We start from the raw sequence: 24698 nt of genomic DNA, 5'->3' as shown, positions 1-24698 counted from the left end.
ACATACTGCTTTCCTGAAGTCCAGTTTATATTTCCGACAATGTAAAGGTTTTCTCTTTCCCACAATTGAAAATTCCAAAATCACATGGTCACTACTACCAAGTTTTCCCACTACTTCCACCTCATCTACCAGTTCTTCCCTATTGATGAGAATCAGATCTAAAGTAGCAGAGCCTCTAGTTCCCTCTCTACTTTCTGGGAAATGAAGCTGTCAGCAAGACAAGTTAAGAAATTGAGTTTGTATTTTTAGCAGAGTTGGTCTTCCAACAGATATCTGGGTAACTGAAGTCTCCCATAACCACTGTTTCCCCCCTTTGAGAATTGTGTAATTTGTTATAGGAGTATCTCATCCAAGTTCTCTGATTGACTTGGTGGTCTATAGCAGACCCCTACAATAATACCATTCTCTTTTCCTACTTCTTTTATATTTACCCAAATACACTCAACTGAACTTTCATGTTCAGGTTCCTGTATTTCTTCACAAGTATAAAGATTCTTAATATATATTGCTATACCTCCCTCCTTCTTTACTTGTCTGTCCCTTTTGAATAGATTGTACCCCTCAATTCTAGTATTCCAATTGTGAGTATTATCCTACCAAGTTTCTGTGATTCCTATTAGGTCATAGTCCCCTTCCTCTATTAGGACTACTAGTTCATTCTACTTGTTTCCCATACTCTGTGCATTAGTGTAAAGACATTGTAATCCATCTTTTGTGTGCCCAATGGTTTTGGCTTTTGAACTTCCTTGCAAGTTAGTAGTTCCCTGCTTATGTTCCATTCCCTGTAGCTTTTCAATCTTCTCATCTTCAGTTCTTGCCATCACACCAGGTTCTGAATTTACATCTCACTCCTCCTTTGGATTTAGTTTAAAGCCCTCCTCACCAGGTATGCAAGGGTTCTCCCAAAAATACTTTTTTCATCCCTTGTGAGGTGCACACCGTCTCCTGATAGTAGCCCCTTATATTGACATTGTAGACCATGATCCAGAAATCCAAACCTTTCCTGATGACACCAGCGATGTAGCCAGTCATTTACTTGCATGATATATCTCTCCCTTCCTAAGCCATGGCCACTTACAGGAAGGACTGATGAAAACACAACTTGTGCTCCCAGATCCTTTACCTTTCCCCCAGATCCAGAAAGTCTTTCTTAATCTGTTCCATGCTATGCTGGGCAGTATTATTTATTCCTGCATGGATGAGAAGGAAGCGGTAATGATCTGTGGGCTTGATGAGACTGTCCAGCTGTTCTGTGACATCCTTGATGCGTGGACCAGGTAGACAGCAGACCTCTCGAGACAACAAGTCTGGTCTACACAGTTCGGCATCTACACCTCTCTGTAGGGAATCCCTTAAAATCACTAATTCCCCCATTCAATATTCAGGAGTCAAGCGTATCTTTGGACAAAAGTGGAACCTGAGGAGAATGGGGGAGGGGAGTTGTTTCAATGGGGTATAATGCCACAGAGTCTACATTCTAAAATGGCCATTTTCTCCAGGTGAATTGTTCTGTTACCTAATCTCTGTAATCCCAGGGAATCTCAAGCCACCACCTGGAAGTTGGCAATGTGCCCCTAGTAATGTGCCCCTAGATTCTAAAGAAACATGAGACTATATATCACATGCTTTTTCTGAACATTTAGAACATCTTACAAAAACCAGACAGGAAAGTGCCAAAATTATTTATGGGTTTTTCATCAGATTTATATTCTAGTGTGCCTTAAATTTGGAACCATTCATCCTCATTTTCCCAGATTCAAACACTCAAAAGGCTCCTGGTTACGCTTTTTACCGGAGGTCTGCCTAATAACTAATGCTGCCACCATTTTTTTCTGGAAAAATGTTGCTAATAGCTATGTGGCAGGCAGAAATTCAACACTGCAGCTTTATGACTTGACTGTACCAACCATATTTTTGCCTGTACAGGATGATCATGGCCAGAAAACAAGAGGCAGGAATGTTCGTGAAATCAACAAAAACAGCAGGTTTCTCTTTCACCTCCTCATGTGACAGGCACCTGCTTTTTTTCCTCCAGGAGATAGTGCTGACTCTGGAATGTGGTTATACAACCTTTCCTCTCCTCCATGCAGACAGAGGCAGCAGACCCTGAGTGATGGCTACCCGGTATATTTCTCCTAACCACACACACTGCTTAGGGCTTGGCCCCTGTAGGAGAATTAAGTCCACTGTCAGCAAAGCAAATGCTCTCTAGTGGGTTTCCCTCCCACTCTATTTCCTACCTATTAATTCTTACCTGTTAATTAGCCAGGAGCTCTGGCCTTGTTGAAGGTGCCTCTGCCACCGCTGTAGCTTTAGAGGAGTTAATAATAAACCCAGCTAGTGCCAGTCGCAGCAGCACAGCCTCAGAGGGTTGAAAGGACCAGCCCACTCAGCTGCGTGAGTGGATTCGCCAGCCAGGCCCAGCTCCGCTCAGCCGCTGCCATGCTCTTCTTGTGCTGTTTACTGCAGGCTCAGGCTGTGTGCGACTCCAGCAGAGCTACAGGCGTAAGCCTGCCCAGCACTCTCAATGCAGCACAAACTGCCAGAGCAACAAACCCTCTGGCTGCAGGCCAGCTGTGGAAGTTGCTGGATGAAAACAGAAATGCAGATTTCCTAGGGAACCAATAACAGGGAGACAAGCTGTGCAAAATAACAACCTCAACAAAAACAGAGGGGGGGGGAGATATACTGCAGGTGTGGGCCACAACAGTCAGCTGACAGAGTTTATGCTCTCAGCCACTTCTTTAAAGCTGGGCCCCCTTTTCCTCTGGGTTTACTGAATGTCATGAACCTCAGCATGTTCAGGTCACACCTTCCTGGGGCAATTTCATTTACTTTTATTAATAGGCTGATAGTATAGGCCTTTATGTCAGCTGTGAGCAAACAGACTTTGCTCTCTAGACAGCCCTAAAGGTCTAAATGGCCTGTTCTTGGCCTGTCAGGTGGGGACATACACTTTCTCCTGGGATTGATTGCGGAGCATTTTGTAATTACACGTGGGTGGGTTTTTTGGCACAGTAATAGCCCCAAATCAAAACAGATTTGATTGGGAAGGAGCACAAATTGTAGCAATGGATGAGTTAAGTTTAATGTTTAATTCATGCTTTATTACATTTTCCTATCTTTGTAATCATGTTTGGGGGTGGGAGGGAGCTGACTCCAAATAGCAGCAGCCAGCTAATCTTCTCATACTTGACAAGATCAGTTTTTTATCCTCAAGGTTACATGGAGAGCAGGACTGGCATTTTCTACAGATCCATCAACAGTGGTCTTCCATGTATCACAGCCAAATCTCAACAGTATTTCCGGTTGCTTCGATTCCCATTTCCCATGGGGCTTATCTTCTTCGGTTTCTTTTCAGTAGAGAAGATGGACTATGGGATTGTGTCACAAACTTCATTGAAAAGTGGTGTTTGAGGATGGTGCTGTGGCATCACACAGGCGTTTGGGAAGGCAGTTTCTTCCAGGCATATTTTATTTGCCGTTTTAGGCTCCTGGTTATTAATTGTCCAGTTGCTTCTATTTATTAATCTCTTTGAGTAGGACTGCTAGGCATGGCCTGGCAACCAGCCAGAGATGGGGACAGGCAGGGGCTTTGTACATAAGGGAGATGGTGGCCTTCATCACCCCGTGATGACATCACTGACGACATCTCAGCAGGGCAACACTCCAGCACTCAAGGGAGTTTCTGGATGAGTGCTGGAGCCTCACACTAGTGCAGTGTTGGAACTTCCAGATCACACCAGAAGTGGCATCATTATACAACAATGAAGATTGCCTCCCCCCCCCCTCCATTTTGCCAGCTGGCTCCTGCCCATTGAGCAGATATGTGTTGGCATTGGGGATGGGGGAATCCCCACTTGATACCTCTCCCCATTAGGGGTTTAATATAACAAGGGAATTCTCCCCTCTCCATTCACCCCTCTGAAACTTGTGCTGCAGATGTGGCATGCTGCTGTCACACACGCCAGCTCCCTCCCACCCAAAACTTGTGGAGCTGGCTGCCAGTTCTGCAAGCTGGTGATGGCAGTGGGTGGTGTCTGGCACAGAGCCGCAAATACAGGCTGTGCAATTTTTCGGGGAGGGGGGATGTGAGGTATGGCACCCACTCTGGATTTTGGGCAAACTCTACTATAGAGTTATTATTATTATTATTATATTAATTGTTATATTATAACATATCATATCATCTTGGACTCTGATTTTCAAGCTATAGAATTAATTTATGTGAGCAGCATGTTGTAGGATGTTCTGATTAATAGAAATGCCAGCCTTCAGCCTGAGGATCTTCTGGAATTATAGCTCATCTCCAGACTATAGAGATCAGTTCCTCTGTAGAAAACAGATGCTTCACAGGGACCGTTTATGCACTGGAGGTTTCATGTCGGGCTGCCGGCTGGAGTTTTAGTCGTGGCAGGTTGCCCCACCTCTTCCTGCACCCGATTTGTGCTCCTGCATGGGAGCTGGGGCAGTGAAGTTCCCAGTGCCTAAACGGTGAGAGCGGCCTCTATGATGTACCGCACTGAGATTTCTGTCCTCTCCAGGCTTCATCCCCAAATCTCCAGGAATTTTGCAGCTTGGAGCTGGCAACCATACCCCCCTATTGGGGGCCAGGGGGACCTGGCAATCTTATTTCAAACTGATGCCGCTTGTGTTATTCCTCTGGGGAAGTCGGTTCTACAGGACAATATATCACTGTCCCTTTTTCCTACAGCCCAGCTGAAGTTACATCTTACATCTTTAATCATCACTGTCATTATTACTCCCATTAATGACTCTTTTCTTCTTCCCAGCAATTGCCACTTTACCTTTTGCTTACGTTTGCCTTCCAGCTTTATTTCCAGCTCTCTTAAATTCTAGAATCAGCTCCTTTCCTGGTATTAACCATTTTTCATCCTTAATTTCCAATCTTCTGGTCCAGCTTCCTCCCATTCAGTGTTCTGATTCATGTGCCAATACTGGAAGCAATGGCAAATCGTCATTTTTCCTTTGTCTTACAGAGATGATTCCCATTGCTTCCTGTGATCCCCAGACTTCTACAAAAATAAACACAGTAACCTAATTTTCCTCTTAAAAACAAACTAATGAATGTAACTGACACTCTTCTTACTCTCAGCCATGCTAGATCCATCAGTGCATCCATACTGGCCTGCTGATGTGTACAGGTCAGCTGCTTTCTGATATACTGCATTCCTCTATGTTTGTCCTGGGGAGAGGAGGAAGTGTGAGGAGGAGAGATCAGGGTGAAGGCAACCCCCTTCCCTTTGCCCTTTGTGAGGCTCGTCCTGGGGTGAGACTCAAAGGAGATATGGGAGGGCACTACAGCCTGGGACTCTGCCCTTCTGCTTCACAAGGCAGGACTTCCAGCTCCAGGTTGAGAAATTCCTGGGCTGATTCCGCACAAGGACCAATGTTGCCAATTGGTCCCACAAAGCGGAAACGTTATTTTTAAAAGTGCAATCCTGGCGTTACGCATACCTGCTTTTTTAGTGGAATCCAGTAGCGTTTCATTCGTTTCCCACAGGTTTCGGGTCTTGCAAAAATCGCTAGACAGGAAGCGATTTTTCCTGTGCTTTGTCAGTCAAACATCAGTCAAACGAACAGCCAATGGGCGGTTGTTATCATGCTCCGGGAAAGCCCCTTTCCCTTTAAGAAAAGTTAAAAAACACACACACACATGTTGCAACGAATATGCATTAATTCGTTGCAACGGAGAGACCCATCTAGCTGGCAGCTGGCATGTGAGCTGGCAATTCATTGTTGCCACGCTCCCCCAAGTGAAAAGAAAAATCCCCCCCCTGCACGTGATTTTCGGCCGAAAATTAAGGAACTTGCAAACGAGGCTGTGTTGTGCTGGCCATGCCCGCGGGCCGCGCCCACGGAACGGGCCGCGCCCGCGGATCAAGTCGTGCGGGCGCGGCCTGCACGGGCACGGCCCGGCCCTGATTCCCTCTCCCCGCCCTCCCGCAGTAAGAAGCTTCCCGGACGCAAGCTTGCGGCCTGGGAAGTTTTTTACTGCAGGGGGGGGCGGGGAGAGGGAGCCGCGGCCCGGCGCCATGGCCTTTGCAGCCCGGCACCAGGCCGCGGCCCGCAGGTTGGGGACCACTGATGTAGAAGAAGAAGAGTTGGTTCTTATATGCTGCTTTTCTCTACCAGAAGGAGTAGTATTTTCTAACCAATGAGAGCGCAGAGGAGGCGGGACTAAGGCGGGTGTAAGGTCCTGCCCACGTGGTCAGGTTGGCCCCTCCCCCCTGAAAAAATGGGAGGGGTTGGAATTATGTCTTGTTGTAGCCTGAGTCTTGGTTTAATTAAAATAAGCAGATTAATTTTGAATCTTTGATACTGAAAAACCAATCCTGCAGGGTGGGCTCTTGTAAGGATTTACAAGAAGAGTCTCCCTGCAGAAGCACATAGGGCGAAAAGCAATCATGATGTCCCAATTTGGTTCTTGGACATTGCTCAAAGTTTTTATCCTTGTTAATCTCAAAAGTATCATAGCCAGCATAAAATAAGCAGATTAATTTGGGATCTTTGATGCTAAAAAACAAAACAAAAACATCCCACAACAGTGCTGCCTGCTGTACATTTTTACACATTTGGAGTGCTCTGGGTGTCTAAAGGGGTTCTCTGTGTGGCTGGAAGAAGTCTCAGAGAGTGTGCCACGGGGGTTGGAATTATGTCTTGTTGTAGCCTGAGTCTTGGTTTAATTAAAATAAGCAGATTAATTTTGAATCTTTGATACTGAAAAACCACCCCTGCGGGGCGGTTAGGTGTAAGGATATTACAAGCAGAGTCTCCTAGCACAAGCACCTGAGAGAAAAGCCGATCAGAATGCCCCTGTAGATGGTGCTGTATTTTTTATCCTTGTTAATTTCAAAGTATCATAGCTCGCTTAAAAAATAGGCAGAATGATTTTAGATCTTTGATGCTAAAAACCAACCCTGCAGGGCGGGCTCTTGTAAGGATTTACAAGAAGTGTCTCCCCCTGCAGAAGCACATAGGGCGAAAAAGCAATCACGATGTCCCATAGTTGGTACTTGGACATTGCTCAAAGTTTTTATCCTTGTTAATTTCAAAAGTATCATAGCCTGCATAAAATAAGCAGATTAATTTGGGATCTTTGATGCTAAAAAACAAAACAAAAACATCCCACAACAGTGCTGCCTGCTGTACAGTTTTACACATAGGGAGTGCTCTGGGTCTCTAAAGGGGTTCTCTGTGTGGCTGGAAGAAGTCTCAGAGAGTGTGCCACGGGGGCTGGTTGGTGGAGTGTTGTAGCTTGAGTCATGGTTTAATTAAAATAAGCAGATTAATTTTGGATCTTTGATGCTAAAAAACCAATCCTGCAGGGTGGGCTCTTGTAAGTATTTACAAGAAGAGTCTCCCTGCAGAAGCACATAGGGCGAAAAGCAATCATGATGTCCCAATTTGGTTCTTGGACATAGCCCAAAGTTTTTTATCTTTGTTAATTTTAAACGTATTATAGTTTAATTAAAATAATCAGGTTAATTTTGGATCTTTGATGCTAAAAGCCAGCCCTGCAGAGCGGGCTGTTGTACAGTTTTATACATAGGGAATGCTCTGGGACTCCAAAGGGGTTCTCTGTGTGACCGGAAGAAGTTTCAGAGAGTGTGGCAGGGGATGGTAGGTGGGGGTTTGGGGGGGGGGGCTCGGGGGGTGCATTTCTTCCCTTCTACACTCAGTATCCAACTATGGCTTGATTAAAATAACAAAATGAATAAATTTTGGATCTTTGGTGCTAAAAGCCAGCCCTGCAGAGCGGACTGTTGTATGGTTTTACACATAAGGAGTGCTCTGGGACTCCAAAGGGGTTCTCTGTGTGGCTGGAAAAGTCTCAGAGTGTGTGCCAGGGGTGCTAGGAAGGGTTTTTTTTTTTTTTTGGAGCTCCAGGAGCGTGCATGCTATCAGCATTTAAACGTGCTAACGAGCGTGCCTTTCAAATGGGAGAGAGGGAAGGCATCCAGGGTGCTTTCTGCTACTGCAGAACCCACTGCCCCCATGGAAACCACACCAGTATATCTACTGCAGAGTCAGGATGAATATATATTTCTGTTCAAACACATAGCTCTTAGCCTGTATGATCTGGCTTTCTAAGGAATTGCTCAGCCAGTTTGCCTACTGAATAGCTCACATATGTCAGAAAGGAAAAGGCTGGTTAGGCTCCGCCCCCCTCCCCTCGAAACGTCAGGGAGTGTTGATTGTGGCTTGCTGGAGCTTGGGTGTCCAGCGAGTGTGTTTCGATGTGATTAGTAGAAGGGTGGGGTACGACTAATGGGTTTATTCTTCTATCGTGGGGGGATATCTGATCATTCGTGGAATAGAATATAGGAATTTCTGAGTGCACTCTTAAAACAGACCAACATAAAGTTTTTTATTCTTGTTAATTTCAAAGTGGCAGGCCTTTCCCCCCTGATACACAGAGCCTGAAAGCAGCTGGCTGTATACAGTCAACGATGTGAGAGCCTCTGAGTTGACTGATTTATTTTTGGAGGGTGGGTGCCCAGGGAGATTCACAATATAAAGAAAATCCATAAAATATATCACATAAAATACATACAAAAGCAAATTTTAAAACCACAATTTAGGACTACTTTAATCCGATGCAATCCTAAGTAAAGCCGACAGCTGCCTAGTAAGGACCAAAAGCGGGAGGTTCAAGTGTACAACCCAGAGGAGCTTGTTCCACAAGTGTGGGGCTGCTGCTGAAAAGGCCCTTTTTTCATGTAACCACCAAATAAGCTTCTTTGGTTACTGGGACAACCAGACAGGCCTCTCCCAGTGATCTTAATTCCAGGACTGAGTTTTTCTATGCAGTGGTATATTTTGTGTACAAGGAAGCCTTCAGACGTGTGAGCTCTCACTTGCTGTCTGCCATGGTAAGCCACATGGAGGATCACCATCTCACTGAGAAGAATTAGATCTACATACTAGGGAAGGTCTTGTCATTGGAACACAAACTCAATAATTTGCCTGTCAAAAGCTGCTAAAGGGGATCTGATGTGGACTTGAGCCGTGCAAAACTTGTCCCAAAGTTGTTTCACTAATTAAAACAACAACAACAAAAATGCCCTTCTCCAAGCCTGGATGTGTGTGTGTGTGGGGGGGGGGGGGAAGTTGAGCATAATACAGATTCCTGTATTTTTCCTATACCAGGACTTAATGGACCTAGGGAGGGGTGGAAAAGTTCCAATGGGGTAAATAACAGATGGAAAGGAGAAAGTTCCTCATTACCACAACACCAGTCTAGTCACACACACTCTACTTCTATCTAGGGCCGAATTACATGCTCAGTTTTCTGCTCTGTGCCTGTTTTCCTAGATGCTATTCCTGGGACATCTCTTGCCACCCTACAAAAAGCAGCCCCCCCCTCCCCCATATGTGTACTTTTGTTTTATAGTCTTGTGTTAATGCCACATCTCATACTGGTGAAATTCACAAAATAATAAATACCACAACATAGACAGAGTGTAAAAGAGCACACCCCCTCACCCCCCACAAAATATTCTCAACACAGCGTGTTTAATCAAGAATATTATTTATTTATTTGGATTTTTATACAACGTTTAAACAAAGTTATACCTGATAACAGCAATGTTCCTACACGTTCTGAAAACCTGCTGTCAGCAATCTGAATATAAGTTTGATCAGATATACAACGTTAGGGCAACTCAGACCATCAGTTCGGTATAGAGGTCTCCAACATAGCCTGACAATCATGTCTTTTAAATTTTCTAAGGGAATGCTCAGTGCAAGCAAGTGTGGACAGACAGCTCTCTGTGCAACAGGGTGCCTTCTAAAAATGCTTTTTCAATTGCACTTCGGGTTGCTTTAGAACAAAGTAGGGTTGATGGGGGAACATTAAGATTCCGTTATTTTAGCGGATGTGTAAGGGGGTGTGGTGGGAATAGGCTGAGGCTCCTGTATCTGTTTCAGTATTGATAAGAGATCCTTCCGAGAAAAAGCAGGGTGTGTGTCTTAACTGTTCCTCCACTGTGCCCTGGCCTCTGGGGGGAAAAAAACCAGGCCATCCCCCCCCAACACCCTTCAAACACAATAATGGGTTTGCAAAACTTCGAGCTCCCCCCCCCCCCCCCCCGTACACAGAACCCTGAAATTTAAGATTCGGTTATTTTAATAATTGGATATACATTCAGCTAAACTATTAATGTGTAATGTCCATTACAGCCCCTTGATATTTCACCACAACAGGAGGTTCCAGAGACCAGAGTGGTAGACATGGATCTTGCAAACTCTTCTCTGGTATGGAGCAGTTACATCCTTCAGTTTAGCCTGCCTCAAAAGGGTGTGTTGCAAGGGGGCTACAATTGTTTGTGTGTGTGTGTGTGTGGTGGTGGGGGGGGGAAATTAAATGCAAAATGCTTGCTTTTCATTTGCACTTTGGGTTGCTTTAGAACAAACCATGAGTTGAGGGGAATCCTGCTAATAAGATAATAGCCAGTCAAGGACTTTCATACATAGGGACTGTCCTTAGTATCTACCGTAAAGCACTGTTGGCACAGCAGCACTGACATTGCAGGCTCACAATGTTTTTACTCCCATTCTTCTGTTAAAGTTCAGACGATTTGTTTACTCAGACTGACTGCGTACACCTAATTCTGCAATGGTAGTTAAGGTGCATCTCAAAACATCTATTTCAGTAAAGGAAATCATAAATCTGTAGCTTATGTTTCCTATGCACATTACCTATTTGAGACATTGCTTACCATGAGAGTGATCCGTTGAGGGCTACAACTGACACAAGCATCAGCTAAAAATCAAAAATCAATAGTCTATGGAAAATCACAGTATTAGTGTTTTTCTTTGGTATTACTGGAGAGCAGGTAGCATCTCGGGTGGTTTTTTGGAACTTGTCTCTTTCTTGTCCCCCAAAATGAAGTGCGGTGCGGGTTACTGAGTTTTAAATTGTAGACTTTAAGATTCAGTTATTTTAATAATTGGGTATGCATTCACCTAAACTTTGAATTCCATTAGTAGATATCCAGGCAGTCTCAAATGCAACCTTACCACGTGTCTAAAAGCTGTTTGTGGATCTGAAGGAGTAAGAGTTTAAAGAGAAACTGTCACGTGTGAAAAATTTTCCTCCTGGCCTTTCTTAGCATTTTTTGGGGGGTATAAAATTATCGACTTGCTTGTCACTAATCAAGACTTCTGTGAGGACACCCGAGATAAAGATTTTTTTTCAACAGGTGTCTTCAAACAGCAACTTCAGCCTTTAAATACACGTATTCTCCGAATTCTGGTTTTTGCTTTCAGGTTACAAAAAAAAATTTGAACTGTGTAGAACATTAGAACAAAGGGCTTTAGTTCTGGTCACCCAGCATTGTGAAGCATCTATGTTCATTATAGGACTTGATATTTCATCACATCAAGGGGTTTCATACCTTTTTGATGATCAACAGAATTGTGTCATTCCAGTAATATTATGCAACCGGCATGTATAAATGCATATTAAAAGATCAGTTGTATAAAATAAAGTCACTCGGACCCTGTCTGACCTGTGATTTCACTGAGACAGGAAGATGTGTAAGGATGTGAGGTGGGATGAGAGAAGAGTAATATTCGTGTTTCTGGAAAGTATTGATAAGCATTCCCCCCTGGAAAAAACAGGATGCATGTATTCGCAGTTCCTCTAGCGTGTCTGCCCTCTGAAAACAGCCGCTCCCCACCCCACCCACTCCAAACACAAGAGGGGCTTTGCAAATCCTGCTCTCTGTACATTGTACTCTGAAATGAAGTGCAGTGGGGGTTTGTTGTTGTTGTTGTTAGTTACGAAGTCGTGTCCATCCCAGTGCAACCCCATGGACAAGGATCCTCCAGGCCTTCCTGTCCTCTACCACTCCCCAGAGTCCATTTAAGCTAGCACCGTCTGCTTCAGTTACTTCATCCAGCCACCTCATTCTCTGTCGTCCTCTTCTTCTTTTGCCCTCCATCGCTCCCAGCATTAGGCTCTTCTCCAGGGAGTCCTTCCTTCTCATGAGGTGGCCAAAGTATTTGAGTTTCATCTTCAGCAGTGGGGATTATTGAGTCTTAAATCGTAGACTTTCAGTTATTTTAATAATAATCGGGTATGCGTTCACCTAAATTTTGAATTCCCTTATTAAATATCCAGGCAGTCTGAAATGCATCTGTACCGCATGTTTAAAAGCAGTTTGTAGATCTGAAGGAGTAACATCTTAAAGAGAAACTGTCATGGGTGAATATTTTCCCCCTGTACTTTCCTTTCTTAGCATTTTTTTTCCGAGGGGGGGCTATACAATTGTCAATTTGCTTCTTCAGTAAAGGAATTTAATCACTAATCAAGACTTCTGTGAGGAAAGCGGAGGCAGAGAGGGCCCCCTGACTGCAGCCCCCCTGCCCCCTGATCCTAATGATTATAGTTAGACATCAGAAAAAGTCATACTCTTTTCGTTTTTTTTTTTTTTTGGTCTCTTTTTCTCGGTTTCAGCATTATGCTGTATAAACGCTTCACGTGCATCCAAAACCATTCTCAAATATCATTATTTAAAATAATTTATAATCTGCAAACTTCTTTCGTGCCATGGCCCTTCAATATGTGGGACAAATCTAATCTTTTTCTCCTCACTTTTGTATTCTGGATTATTTTATCTAATTAGCTGCCATTTGTGATAGTTTACTTGAGTCCCTAAGGAGCCTCTTGTGGCGCAGAGTGGTAAGGCAGCCACCTGAAAGCTTTGCCCATGAGGTTGGGAGTTCAATCCCAGCAGCCGGCTCAAGGTTGACTCAGCCTTCCATCTTCTGAGGTCGGTAAAATGAGTACCCAGCTTGCTGGGGGGGTAAACGGTAATGACTGGGGAAGGCAACTGGCAAACCACCCCGTATTGAGTCTGCCATGAAAACGCTAGAGGGGCGTCACCCCAAGGGTCAGACATGACTCGGTGCTTGCACAGGGGATACCTTTACCTTTACCTTACTTGAGTCCCTTATTGTAAAGAAGAGTTTACTTAACTCTTCTAATGTAAATTAGACTCTTCTACCACATATGTATAGCGACGAAATAGCACAATAACATTATGCATAATAAATTGTTATTTCATTAGTTTGGAATAATTAACATTGGCCAATACATTGGAGGAAGCCAACCTTTTATTATTATTCAGCCACCCTGATTTTAACGCTTTCTAAACATAGGAGTAATAATTTGCAGTTGGATCATTAAATCTACAGGTAACATTTTTTTATATAATTCCTAAGAAACGTCTGGCTAAAATGCGTAGGGACTGTTGTAAGAATAGGCCAATAGCAAGGCTGTTTGCATTAAGTGATCTTGAGTGCGCATTAGTGAGACAACATGAGGCTCTTACATACCCTTGCTCTAACAGTTCCCAAAACAAGATTATTTATTTATTTATTTATTATTTTACCAAACACCTAATGCTTTCTAAGGAGGGCCCGTGGTCATTGTTTGTTTATCTCGAATTGTGTCAAGCTGAATAACGTTGATATCACAGTATGCTTGGGTGAACGTTGAACCTTATCTGCTTTCTTTTGCAGAAGACAGAAACATTATCAGGAAAACATGTTCCTTCACGTTTTCTCGTGTCCCTGGTTTCTGAAATGACCAACCCCCCCCCCCCCCACACACACACAACTCTCCTTCCCCTTTTGCACAACTGATCGCAGCAAGGCTTCCTTCGCATCCAAATTCATTCTCAAATACCTCGGGTTAAATAAATTTCAGAGAACTGGCTTAATTTTTTACAATTCCCGGCAACCTTCATTTTGTAATATTTCATTTAATCTCCATCTAAATTGGACTAGGTTTCAAGAACCAAATTTACCAGGTTGTGGTCAGAAAAATGTATCCTATGAGCGAGAGAGAATAATTTCCCCATACTTAATTCTAACAGCATATATAATTCTGCAGACTTCTTCCGTGTCGTGCCCTTCAATACGTGGGGCAAATCCCCCCCCCACCACACACACACACACATACACACACACACACAAACAATTGTAGCCCCCTTGCAACACACCCTTTTGAGGCAGGCTAAACTGAAGGATGTAACTGCTCCATACCAGAGAAGAGTTTGCAGGATCCATGTCTACCACTCTGGTCTCTGGAACCCCCTGTTGTGGTGAAATATCAAGGGGCTGTAATGGACATTACACATTAATAGTTTAGCTGAATGTATATCCAATTATTAAAATAACCGAATCTTAAATTTCAGGGTTCTGTGTACGGGGGGGGGGGAGCTCGAAGTTTTGCAAACCCATTATTGTGTTTGAAGGGTGTTGGGGGGGGGGGATGGCCTGGTTTTTTTTCCCCCAGAGGCCAGGGCACAGTGGAGGAACAGTTAAGACACACACCCTGCTTTTTCTCGGAAGGATCTCTTATCAATACTGAAAAAGATACAGGAGCCTCAGCCTATTCCCACCACACCCCCTTACACATCCGCTAAAATAACGGAATCTTAATGTTCCCCCATCAACCCTACTTTGTTCTAAAGCAACCCGAAGTGCAATTGAAAAAGCATTTTTAGAAGGCACCCTGTTGCACAGAGAGCTGTCTGTCCACACCTGCTTGCACTGAGCATTCCCTTAGAAAATTTAAAAGACATGATTGTCAGGCTATGTTGGAGCCCTCTATACCGAACTGACGGTCTGAGTTGCCCTAACGTTGTATATCTGATCAAACTTATGTTCAGATTGCTGACAGCAGGTTTTCAGAACGTGTAGGAACATTGCTGTTATCAGGTATAATTTTGTTTAAACATTGTATAAAAATCCAAATAAATAAATAATATTCTTGATTAAACACGCTGTGTTGAGAATATTTTGTGGGGGGTGAGGGGGTGTGCTCTTTTACACTCTGTCTATGTTGTGGTATTTATTATTTTGTGAATTTCACCAGTATGAGATGTGGCATTAACACAAGACTATAAAACAAAAGTACACATATGGGGGAGGGGGGGGGCTGCTTTTTGTAGGGTGGCAAGAGATGTCCCAGGAATAGCATCTAGGAAAACAGGCACAGAGCAGAAAACTGAGCATGTAATTCGGCCCTAGATAGAAGTAGAGTGTGTGTGACTAGACTGGTGTTGTGGTAATGAGGAACTTTCTCCATTCCATCTGTTATTTACCCCATTGGAACTTTTCCACCCCTCCCTAGGTCCATTAAGCCCTGGTATAGGAAAAATACAGGAATCTGTATTATGCTCAACTTCCCCCCCCCCCACACACACACACACATCCAGGCTTGGAGAAGGGCATTTTTGTTGTTGTTGTTTTAATTAGTGAAACAACTTTGGGACAAGTTTTGCACGGCTCAAGTCCACATCAGATCCCCTTTAGCAGCTTTTGACAGGCAAATTATTGAGTTTGTGTTCCAATGACAAGACCTTCCCTAGTATGTAGATCTAATTCTTCTCAGTGAGATGGTGATCCTCCATGTGGCTTACCATGGCAGACAGCAAGTGAGAGCTCACACGTCTGAAGGCTTCCTTGTACACAAAATATACCACTGCATAGAAAAACTCAGTCCTGGAATTAAGATCACTGGGAGAGGCCTGTCTGGTTGTCCCAGTAACCAAAGAAGCTTATTTGGTGGTTACATGAAAAAAGGGCCTTTTCAGCAGCAGCCCCACACTTGTGGAACAAGCTCCTCTGGGTTGTACACTTGAACCTCCCGCTTTTGGTCCTTACTAGGCAGCTGTCGGCTTTACTTAGGATTGCATCGGATTAAAGTAGTCCTAAATTGTGGTTTTAAAATTTGCTTTTGTATGTATTTTATGTGATATATTTTATGGATTTTCTTTATATTGTGAATCTCCCTGGGCACCCACCCTCCAAAAATAAATCAGTCAACTCAGAGGCTCTCACATCGTTGACTATATACAGCCAGTTGCTTTCAGGCTCTGTGTAGGGGGGGGGGGGGAAGGCCTGCCACTTTTGAAATTAACAAGAATAAAAAACTTCATGTTGGTCTGTTTTAAGAGTGCACTCAGAAATTCCTATATTCTATTCCACGAATGATCAGATATCCCCCCACGATAGAAGAAAAAACCCATTAGTCGTACCCCACCCTTCTACTAATCACATCGAAACACACTCGCTGGACACCCAAGCTCCAGCAAGCCACAATCAACACTCCCTGACGTTTCGAGGGGAGGGGGGCGGAGCCTAACCAGCCTTTTCCTTTCTGACATATGTGAGCTATTCAGTAGGCAAACTGGCTGAGCAATTCCTTAGAAAGCCAGTTCATACAGGCTGAGAGCTATGTGTTTGAACAGAAATATATATTCATCCTGACTCTGCAGTAGATATACTGGTGTGGTTTCCATGGGGGCAGTGGGTTCTGCAGTAGCAGAAAGCACCCTGGATGCCTTCCCTCTCTCCCATTTGAAAGGCATGCTCGTTAGCACTTTTAAATGCTGATAGCATGCACGCTCCTGGAGCTCCAAAAAAAAAAAAAAAACCCTTCCTAGCACCCCTGGCACACACTCTGAGACTTTTCCAGCCACACAGAGAACCCCTTTGGAGTCCCAGAGCACTCCTTATGTGTAAAACCATACAACAGTCCGCTCTGCAGGGCTGGCTTTTAGCACCAAAGATCCAAAATTTATTCATTTTGTTATTTTAATCAAGCCATAGTTGGATACTGAGTGTAGAAGGGAAGAAATGCACCCCCCGAGCTCCCCCAAAAAACCCCCACCCACCATCCCCTGCCACACTCTCTGAAACTTCTTCCGGTCACACAGAGAACCCCTTTGGAGTCCCAGAGCATTCCCTATGTATAAAACTGTACAACAGCCTGCTCTGCAGGGCTGGCTTTTAGCATCGAGTTATTAAGGGTGCAATTACCTCATAGAAACAGGCAAACAATCCATTTTTGCTGTTACCAACCTCTCACAAAGCTTTTCCCTCACTGCTGAATATACTTACGTCACCGGACACCTGTGTATGTAATTTCTGGTAACGTTTGGAAGGCAGACTCTACTAGGGCATTATACCCCACTGAGGCTCCTCTTCTCCTTAAAGATCCACTGAGAAATACCCAGGGATTTCTCAAACCAGAGTTAGATATCCTGTTCTGAAGACACAAATCTTCAGCTAAATCCAGGTAATCATAACCTCTGAATGTGGGGCCCTGAGATAATGGAGGTTCATTTCCTGCTAAGTGTCTTTCATGCCCTGTCAAACAAACTAAGGTCTATTCATGGTTTCTGTATGCAATCTAGTGTGGCTGGTTACTTTTCTAGAATTATTTTCACTGATGCTTGAGTAATCAGGTTTTAATTAGCAGAGCATCTCAATCATATGGATATCCATTGCTTTGCTAAGTAACTAGCATATTATTATTATTATTATTATTTAATTTTTAGACCGCCCTTCTCCAAATAGGTCTCAGGGTGGTTTACAACATAAACAGTTAAAACACAATAAAATTCCCATAAACCCCCCAATTTATGTCAAGCAACAAGTCACATATAACATATAAGCGGCGGTGGTCAAATGCACCATGTAAGAAAATTACAATTAAGTTTAATGATTCCATCTGCTTGTCACAGTGGCATTTTACTAATATTTTGATAAATCATCATGGTACCCATGATCTGAACATTGCAAAGTGTTAAAATATAAACACCGAGATCTTGAGATGCTTGCCTCGACTTGAGTTGCCAAATGATTTCTCTGAAAACTACACTTTTTTTAAAAAGCTGATGTCCCTCATATAGAAATGAGTACACACAAAGTGATGTGAGACTTTAAACTAATTACAGCTGCTATTTGTAATGTCCAGACAGGGTAAGCAGTGTTTCAACATCTCTTTGATGATGTTCTATTTAATTTTCTTACAGTGACATCATCCTGAATGACTAGCATTCACAATTTCCTTCAAAGGCACTGAGATAGCTGCATACATGCCATGATTAATTTTCAATGCATGCAAAACATTGAACAGGAAATGCAATATGTTATCCAAGTAATATTCCATTTCAGTATATTATTATTATTATTATTATTATTATTATTATTATTATATTTATATACCGCCCTCCCTGAGGGCTCAGGGCGGTTTACAGAAAACAGGAGGAGATACAATTAACATATGGCAACAGGTAACGGTAATAACAATAAAACAATAATAACTTAACAAGATCATAAACAATAACATTATAAATAGAAATTGCGAGAGCCTCAGCTGAACTCTTACTGGGACCCAGTGGGTTAAACCGATTATTGTTGGTCGTAGGGGAGGGGAGCTTGGGGGCCAACTGGCAGTGGTGGTTTGGGTCAACCTCAACCAAATGCCTGGCAGAGGAGCTCCCTTTTGCAGGCCCTGTGGAACTGTTTAGGTTCGGTCAGGGCCCTGATCTCCTCTGGGAGCTCGTTCCACCAGGTGGGGGCCAGAATGGAGAAAGCTCTGGCCCTGGTTGAGGTCAAGCGGGCTTCCTTGGAGCCAGGGACCACCAGGAGGTTGGATGTAGTAGAGCACGAGGCTCTCTGAGGAGTGTAGTTGGAGAGGAAGTCCCTCAGGTATACTGGGCCCAGACCGTGTATGGCCTTAAACATGAACAAAGAAACATGAACAAAGTAAAGTGAGAAAAGTTTACATGTTGTATATATTATTGTATATTAACTGACAATTGAACACTTTCCCACTTGCATGGAAATCATGTATTGGACTTCAAGGATGCTTCTCATCTAGGTACCGATCAGACCTAAAGCTCCCTAGCTTCAGATACGTTGGTCTATCAGATGTCCTCCAACCATACTTTGGGAACCCCATTTATATCCTATTTTATTAAGATGCATGGATAGGATTTTGATTGTGGGATCCCAGAATGGTTGGACGATATGATCAGCCAGCTAGGTTATGTTTTTTATCCCATGGGATAGAACTTGCTAGGGTAATCCTTAGGAAGTGGTGAAGATACAGGATCAAATAAATTAAAAAGGCTGGACTGAGAAAAGTAGGCAGTCAGAAAATAGAGAAGTATTTCTATGCCAGATGCAACACCCCACTCCACCCACCCAATTACTGACAGTATGAAAATATAGTTTCCTATCATTCCAATAAGTGGCATTTAAACAGTACAATTGAGATTCATGGAGCAATCAAGAGAAGAAGGTTAACAGCAGCCGTTTCTGCTCTGCAGAGAATTAGTAGGTTTTTTGAGCTGAGTTTTCCCATTATTTCATAAGGTTCAGATTGGTGGGGATAGACTGATGGACAGAGAACACATTTAGACTACCTCAAATTGCGTATGTGGTGGTGAAATTAGAGGGAAAGGTTGCTTAAAACCTTGAAAGATAATGTTCTGCTGAGTGTGGGTCTGATTGAAGAGACCTATATCTTACATTAAATGGGCAGACATGAGTGCAGCCAAGCCTTTTACAGGCATCCAAGTCGTAAATATACCGCTTGGAAGTACAACACTGACATTTAATACATTCTACTTTCCTCCCCTGCACTAATGTTCATTGACTTTTTCCGTTTCTCTCTTGTTCTTAGGCTACTCAAGCAGAGAGGTCAGAGTGATAAAAACAAGAGTGAATTTCCAACTCTCTTAGTGTGTTTGTATGCACAAGAATGTGGATTGTCAACTCTGAACCGAAAGGAGGTTGGTTAGTGATTGTGCATTAATTATCAGGATTCAAAGACAGGGATATAAATCACTATTTCTTTAGTCATATTGGAGAATGAGTGTACTGGCTAGAATGTTGGCTGCAGACTGAGGAGAGCTGGATTTAAATCTCTACTCAGCCACAGAGTTTCTGGCAATACCCAGGGGCTTTACGCACCGGGATCTTTGTAGCAAATTGGTCACTGAATGAAAAATCGCCATTTAAAATAGTGGAATTCGTCGTTATGCATACCTGCCTTTGTAGTGGAATCCAGTTGCGTTTTGTAGCGTTTCCCACAGGCTTCCGGTCTCGGCAGAAATCGCTAGAAAGGAAGCGCTATTGCCGAGCTCGTCCCGCCCCTGGCCGTCAAGCAGCCAATGGGCAGCCGTTAGCATGCTCCCAAACAGCCCCTTTCCCTTTAAGAAAGGTTTTTTAAAAAAAAAAAACAGACCCATTGCAACGAATCTGTGTTAATTCGTTGCAACGGAGAGACCCATCCAGCTGCCTGGTGTGTTTGAGTTGTCGTTTGATCGTTGCCACGCTCCCTCCGAGTGAGAAAAAAAAAATCCCCCCCTCCCCCCCTCTCACGGGCCCGATTTTCGGCTGAATGAATGTGTAAAAAATAAAGGGACAATACATCAGCAAACGGGCTTCTCTGTTCTTTGTGCTTAGTGACTGAAGGGGAGGGACTGAAGCCAGGGAAGCCTCTAAACTGAAAGAGGCTCGCTGGTGCGTTTATCCCCGCTCGCTCGGAGAAAAAAAAAATGGCGATCGCTTCGCCGGAAGATCAGAGAAGAGAGCCAGGGGGAGGGACTTTGTAGAAACCGCAACAATGTTAACGCACAGGTCTTTTTCGCTAGTGTTGCAGATTGGTTGCAGGAATGTATCGCTTTCCGGAGGGTGAATCCACTTTTGGGGATTTCCCTGAAAGCGCTACAAGGAAGCGCTTTTTGCAGATTGGTTTCAGGTGTGTGGCAGATTGTCGACGACGTTGTGCATAACAGCAAATCAGTAGCGTTTTCAATTGGCAACCATTGTGCTATTTTGAAGGCGTGCAAAAAGCCCCCCAGGATTATCCTACATCACTTCCAGGTTTTTTGCAGCAGTGACAATAAAGCCAATATTGCCATTTTTTCTCCCACTGCTGCTAGGATCAGCAGCATGCAACTAAGGTTGCTAGCAGGTCTGGAACCCCTACCTCATTGATTTTTTGTTTTCTTTATTTATCTTCCACAGCCCCTCCAAGAGCCCCTAGTGGGAAGATGACCTGCTCTATTTAATGTCCCAGCAGCTCCAGAAAATCTGCTGAATGATTCCATTCCAACTAATGTCCCTAGATGGTCCCTGGTATTGCCTGACAAAGTAGAGGAACTAATTCTGAGCCTTAAGATAGGCAAAGCTCCAGGCCAGGATGCCCTCTCTGCAGAACTTTTAAAAAACAACTCTAAATGGTGGGCTCCACCTTTGGCCAATTATTTACCTTAATTGATCTACATGGGATTGTCCCAAGTTCTTGGTTGAATTCCATGATTGTTCCCGTGTTTAAAAATGGTGGCCTTAATAACCCTAATAATTTTAGACCTATTAGTTTATTATCAATTATAGGTAAGATTTATGCAAAACATCTTGAACGGCGCCTAACTGATTGTGCTCTCTCTCAAAGAATTATAAGTCCAGTACAGATTGGTTTCTTGCAGAGTAACTCTACTATAGATCATTGTTTAATTCTCTCATGTCTGGCTGAGAAATATACGACCCAAAACGGTAAGAGGCTCTATACAGCTTTTATAGATCTTAAAAGTGCCTTTGATAAGATAGATAGGGATATGCTCTGGAATAAATTGCAACAAATGGGTATGGAACCGAGACTTGTGTTTCTCATCCGAAAACTTTGTGTCCACCTCCTGTTAAGTCCAGTATTCTTCAAAGGGAGACTTAACCTCTAAGATCTCAATGACCATTGGAGTTAAGCAAGGATGTATTCTGGCCCCCTTGCTGTTTAATTTATTCATTAATGATTTAGTGCAAAAATTGGAACCTATTAATGGTCATTCCCAAAACTTGGTTCCCAGCATATTTCTTTGTTGTTGTATGCCGACGACACTACAATACTCTCATACACAAGGGTTGGCTTACAACGATACTTATCCACCTTTTACCAATATTGCCAAGATAATAAGTTAGTAATTAACTATGGTAAAACAAAAGTTTTGGTTTTCTCTAAGAGCTGGCACATGATGACTTGGTCTATTGGAGGCACCTCAATAGAACAAGTCAAAACATTTAAGTATCTAGGTGTTACCTTCCAATATAACCAGAACTGGCGCTCCCACTGCAAACGAGCTGTCAATTTGGGCAAATCCTCATCTTTCCTGATAAAACAGTTCTTTTTTATCTGCGAAAGGTAACCAATTTATTCCTGCAGCAATTAAAATTTTTAATGCCAAAGTGATGTCCCAGCTCCTGTTTGGATGCCCCTTATGGGTTCCTGCCTTTAATAAATCTGTTAGATTGCCCTTTATATGAGCAATGCTGGGATGACAGTTTTGTTGCTTTGCTGGGAAACAAGCCTTCTGTAAGTAAGTCTATGACCTTGTAATTTCTGCTCTCTGACAAAGACCCAAAGGTAACCATTATAGTTGCCAGAGTCTTAACTAAGATGCTTTTATAATATGCTGCCTATTTTGTATGTTATCTTTTATAGTTTATCTCATCATTTAAAGGCAGCAGACATGCAGCAGACATGCAGTCTAAAAGCTCCGCCCATGAGGCTGGGAGTTCAATCCCAGCAGCCGGCTCAAGGTTGACTCAGCCTTCCATCCTTCCGAGATCGGTAAAATGAGTACCCAGCTTGCTGGGGGGTAAACGGTAATGACTGGGGAAGGCACTGGCAAACCACCCCGTATTGAGTCTGCCATGAAAACGCTAGAGGGCGTCACCCCAAGTGTCAAACATGACTCGGTGCTTGCACAGGGGATACCTTTACCTTTACCTAATCATTTTAAGATCTGTTCGGTTATGTAACCCCATGGCCTATTTTATTATTTCGTTGAAATTTTAAGCCCTATTTCTATATGTTTTATACATATTTTATGCCAATAAAAGGTTACTGACTGACAGTAGAGGGGGAAGATGACACCCCTGGAAGTACCAGCTTGGGAGAAGTCATCTGCTTCTAAGATTTAAATTTTTTAAAAGTGGAAAAGATAGTACAAATTGTGCAGCATGACATCAATTGACATTATAAGCATTATAAAACCAGAGTCCAGTGCTACTTCAGACTAACATGGCTACCCTTTTGAATCTATCATTATAAGCATTAACATTATAAGTGATATATCTCATTGGGGTCTGTGACATCAGTGTTGTATCTGACACAGCCAGATAGATGTGATACCTTGGAGTTGAGGCTGTAAGCTTACAACCAAAACAATTTGGAATTTGGTGCTGGAAAACCATCTTCCTGCAGCTGGTCAGGGAGAAGGAAAAAGTGCCAGTTCAGTAGCTACTGGTGAGTGTTTTTTCTTTCTTACTATGTGTGAAGATATTTATTTTACATTTATATACCACCCTCCCTTGAGACTTAGGGTGGTATTGTGAGGATCTTTGGTTACTCAGAAAAGCAAACTCTTGGCAAATAGTCAAAGATTTATTAAGTAAGAAAGTACTCTCATCAAGGCATTGTCGAAACTGGAGCTGTGGACAAAGGTCTTAGCATATATTCCAAACCCTGTTTCCCTCTCCTGTGGGAATCTAGCAAGGACAAGGAAACACCCCTCGTAGTGGGTGTGCTTATCCACATACACCAGAATAGGGACATCAGGACTAGAATGCCATTTATCCAGTTCAGGAGCTTGACACAGCATGCTACAATGGAATACAGGGTGAACATTTATATACGTTTTAGATAGAGAGAGCTTTGCTGCACTGTAATGACCCTGTCAACTGTTGTAAAAACCATCTGTTGGAAAGCAACCTTTGAAGTCAGTCTCTGTGTGATGTGTAAATTTCTTGCACAACAATTGTTTGCTTGAGATGTACACAGAAGAGGAAGACATGGGCTGTTTCTGGTCCCCCACACCCCAAAACTTGCTTCTCACATTGCAAGGCATGATATAGTCAAGGAAAGCATTTCCCCACTCCTCAAAGTACAGTTCTGTGTATATATTTTAGCTTCAGCCTGTCCTTATGGAGCCTACATAACTGAGCAGTTCCTAAAGAGCTCTCCACGCACCCATAACATTCCCAGATTTTCTCACGCGACAAAACAAAAGGTGGGTGAATTGAGCCCAACAACTGACGTCTATTTTGGTTTTTAAGGTGCCAATGTGCTTCCTTGTCCCCCTTCAAGGATTGCTGCCTTGTTGTGGCAAGGGGGCTTGCGTAGTTCAGTGAAGCTATGAGCTATACCGTGCAGGGCCACCCAAGACGGACAGGTCATAGCTGAGAGCTCTGACAAAAGGTGATCCACTGGAGAAGGAAATGGCAAACCACTCCAGTATCTTTGCCATGAAAACTCTATGGACAGTTCCAATAGGCATAACGATATGACGCCGGAAGATGAGCCCCTCAGGTCGGAAGGTGTCCAATATGCTACTGGGGATGAGCAGACGGCTAGTTCGAGTAGCGCCAGAATGAATGAAGCGACTGGGCCAAAGCCGAAAGGACGCTCAGTTGTGGAAGTAACTGGTGGCGAAAAGACAGTCCAATGCTGTAAAGATTTTTATTCCATAGGAACCTGGAACGTCAGATCCATGAATCAAGGCAAGCTGGACGTGGTCAAACAAGAAATGACAAGACTGAACATCAACATTTTAGGAATCAGTGAACTAAAATGGACAGGAATGGGTGAATTTAATTCAGATGACCATCAGGTATACTACTGTGGACAAGAATCTCGCAGAAGAAATGGAGTAGCCTTCATAATCAATAAGAGAGTAGGAAAAGCAATCTTGGGATACAATCCCCAAAATGACAGAATGATCTCAGTTCGAATCCAAGGCAAACCATTCAACATCACAGTGATCCAGGTCTATGCCCCAACCACTGCTGCTGAAGAGGATGAA

The 24698-nt window shown here is 43.3% G+C and overlaps 1 protein-coding gene across 2 annotated transcripts in view; it reads right to left on the bottom strand.

Moving 5' to 3' along the window:
• The window catches only part of ARHGEF37 (Rho guanine nucleotide exchange factor 37), a 102470-nt gene that overhangs the window by 63124 nt on the left and 14648 nt on the right, over window positions 1-24698 (bottom strand). The window contains exon 1 of one of the 2 annotated variants that reach the window (XM_077327093.1): window positions 2255-2559. The exons of the other annotated variant lie outside the window; for it this stretch is intronic. The gene's annotated coding sequence lies outside the window, so the exon portion shown is untranslated. Of the gene's footprint in view, window positions 1-2254; window positions 2560-24698 lie in introns of those variants that run through there. 2 annotated transcript variants of the gene reach the window in all.

This window comes from Paroedura picta, chromosome 3, assembly GCF_049243985.1.
Source record: "Paroedura picta isolate Pp20150507F chromosome 3, Ppicta_v3.0, whole genome shotgun sequence".
Lineage (NCBI taxonomy): Eukaryota > Metazoa > Chordata > Lepidosauria > Squamata > Gekkonidae > Paroedura > Paroedura picta.
The sequence above is the reverse complement of the archived record's forward strand: the minus strand, read 5'-3'. Positions and strand labels throughout refer to the sequence as shown.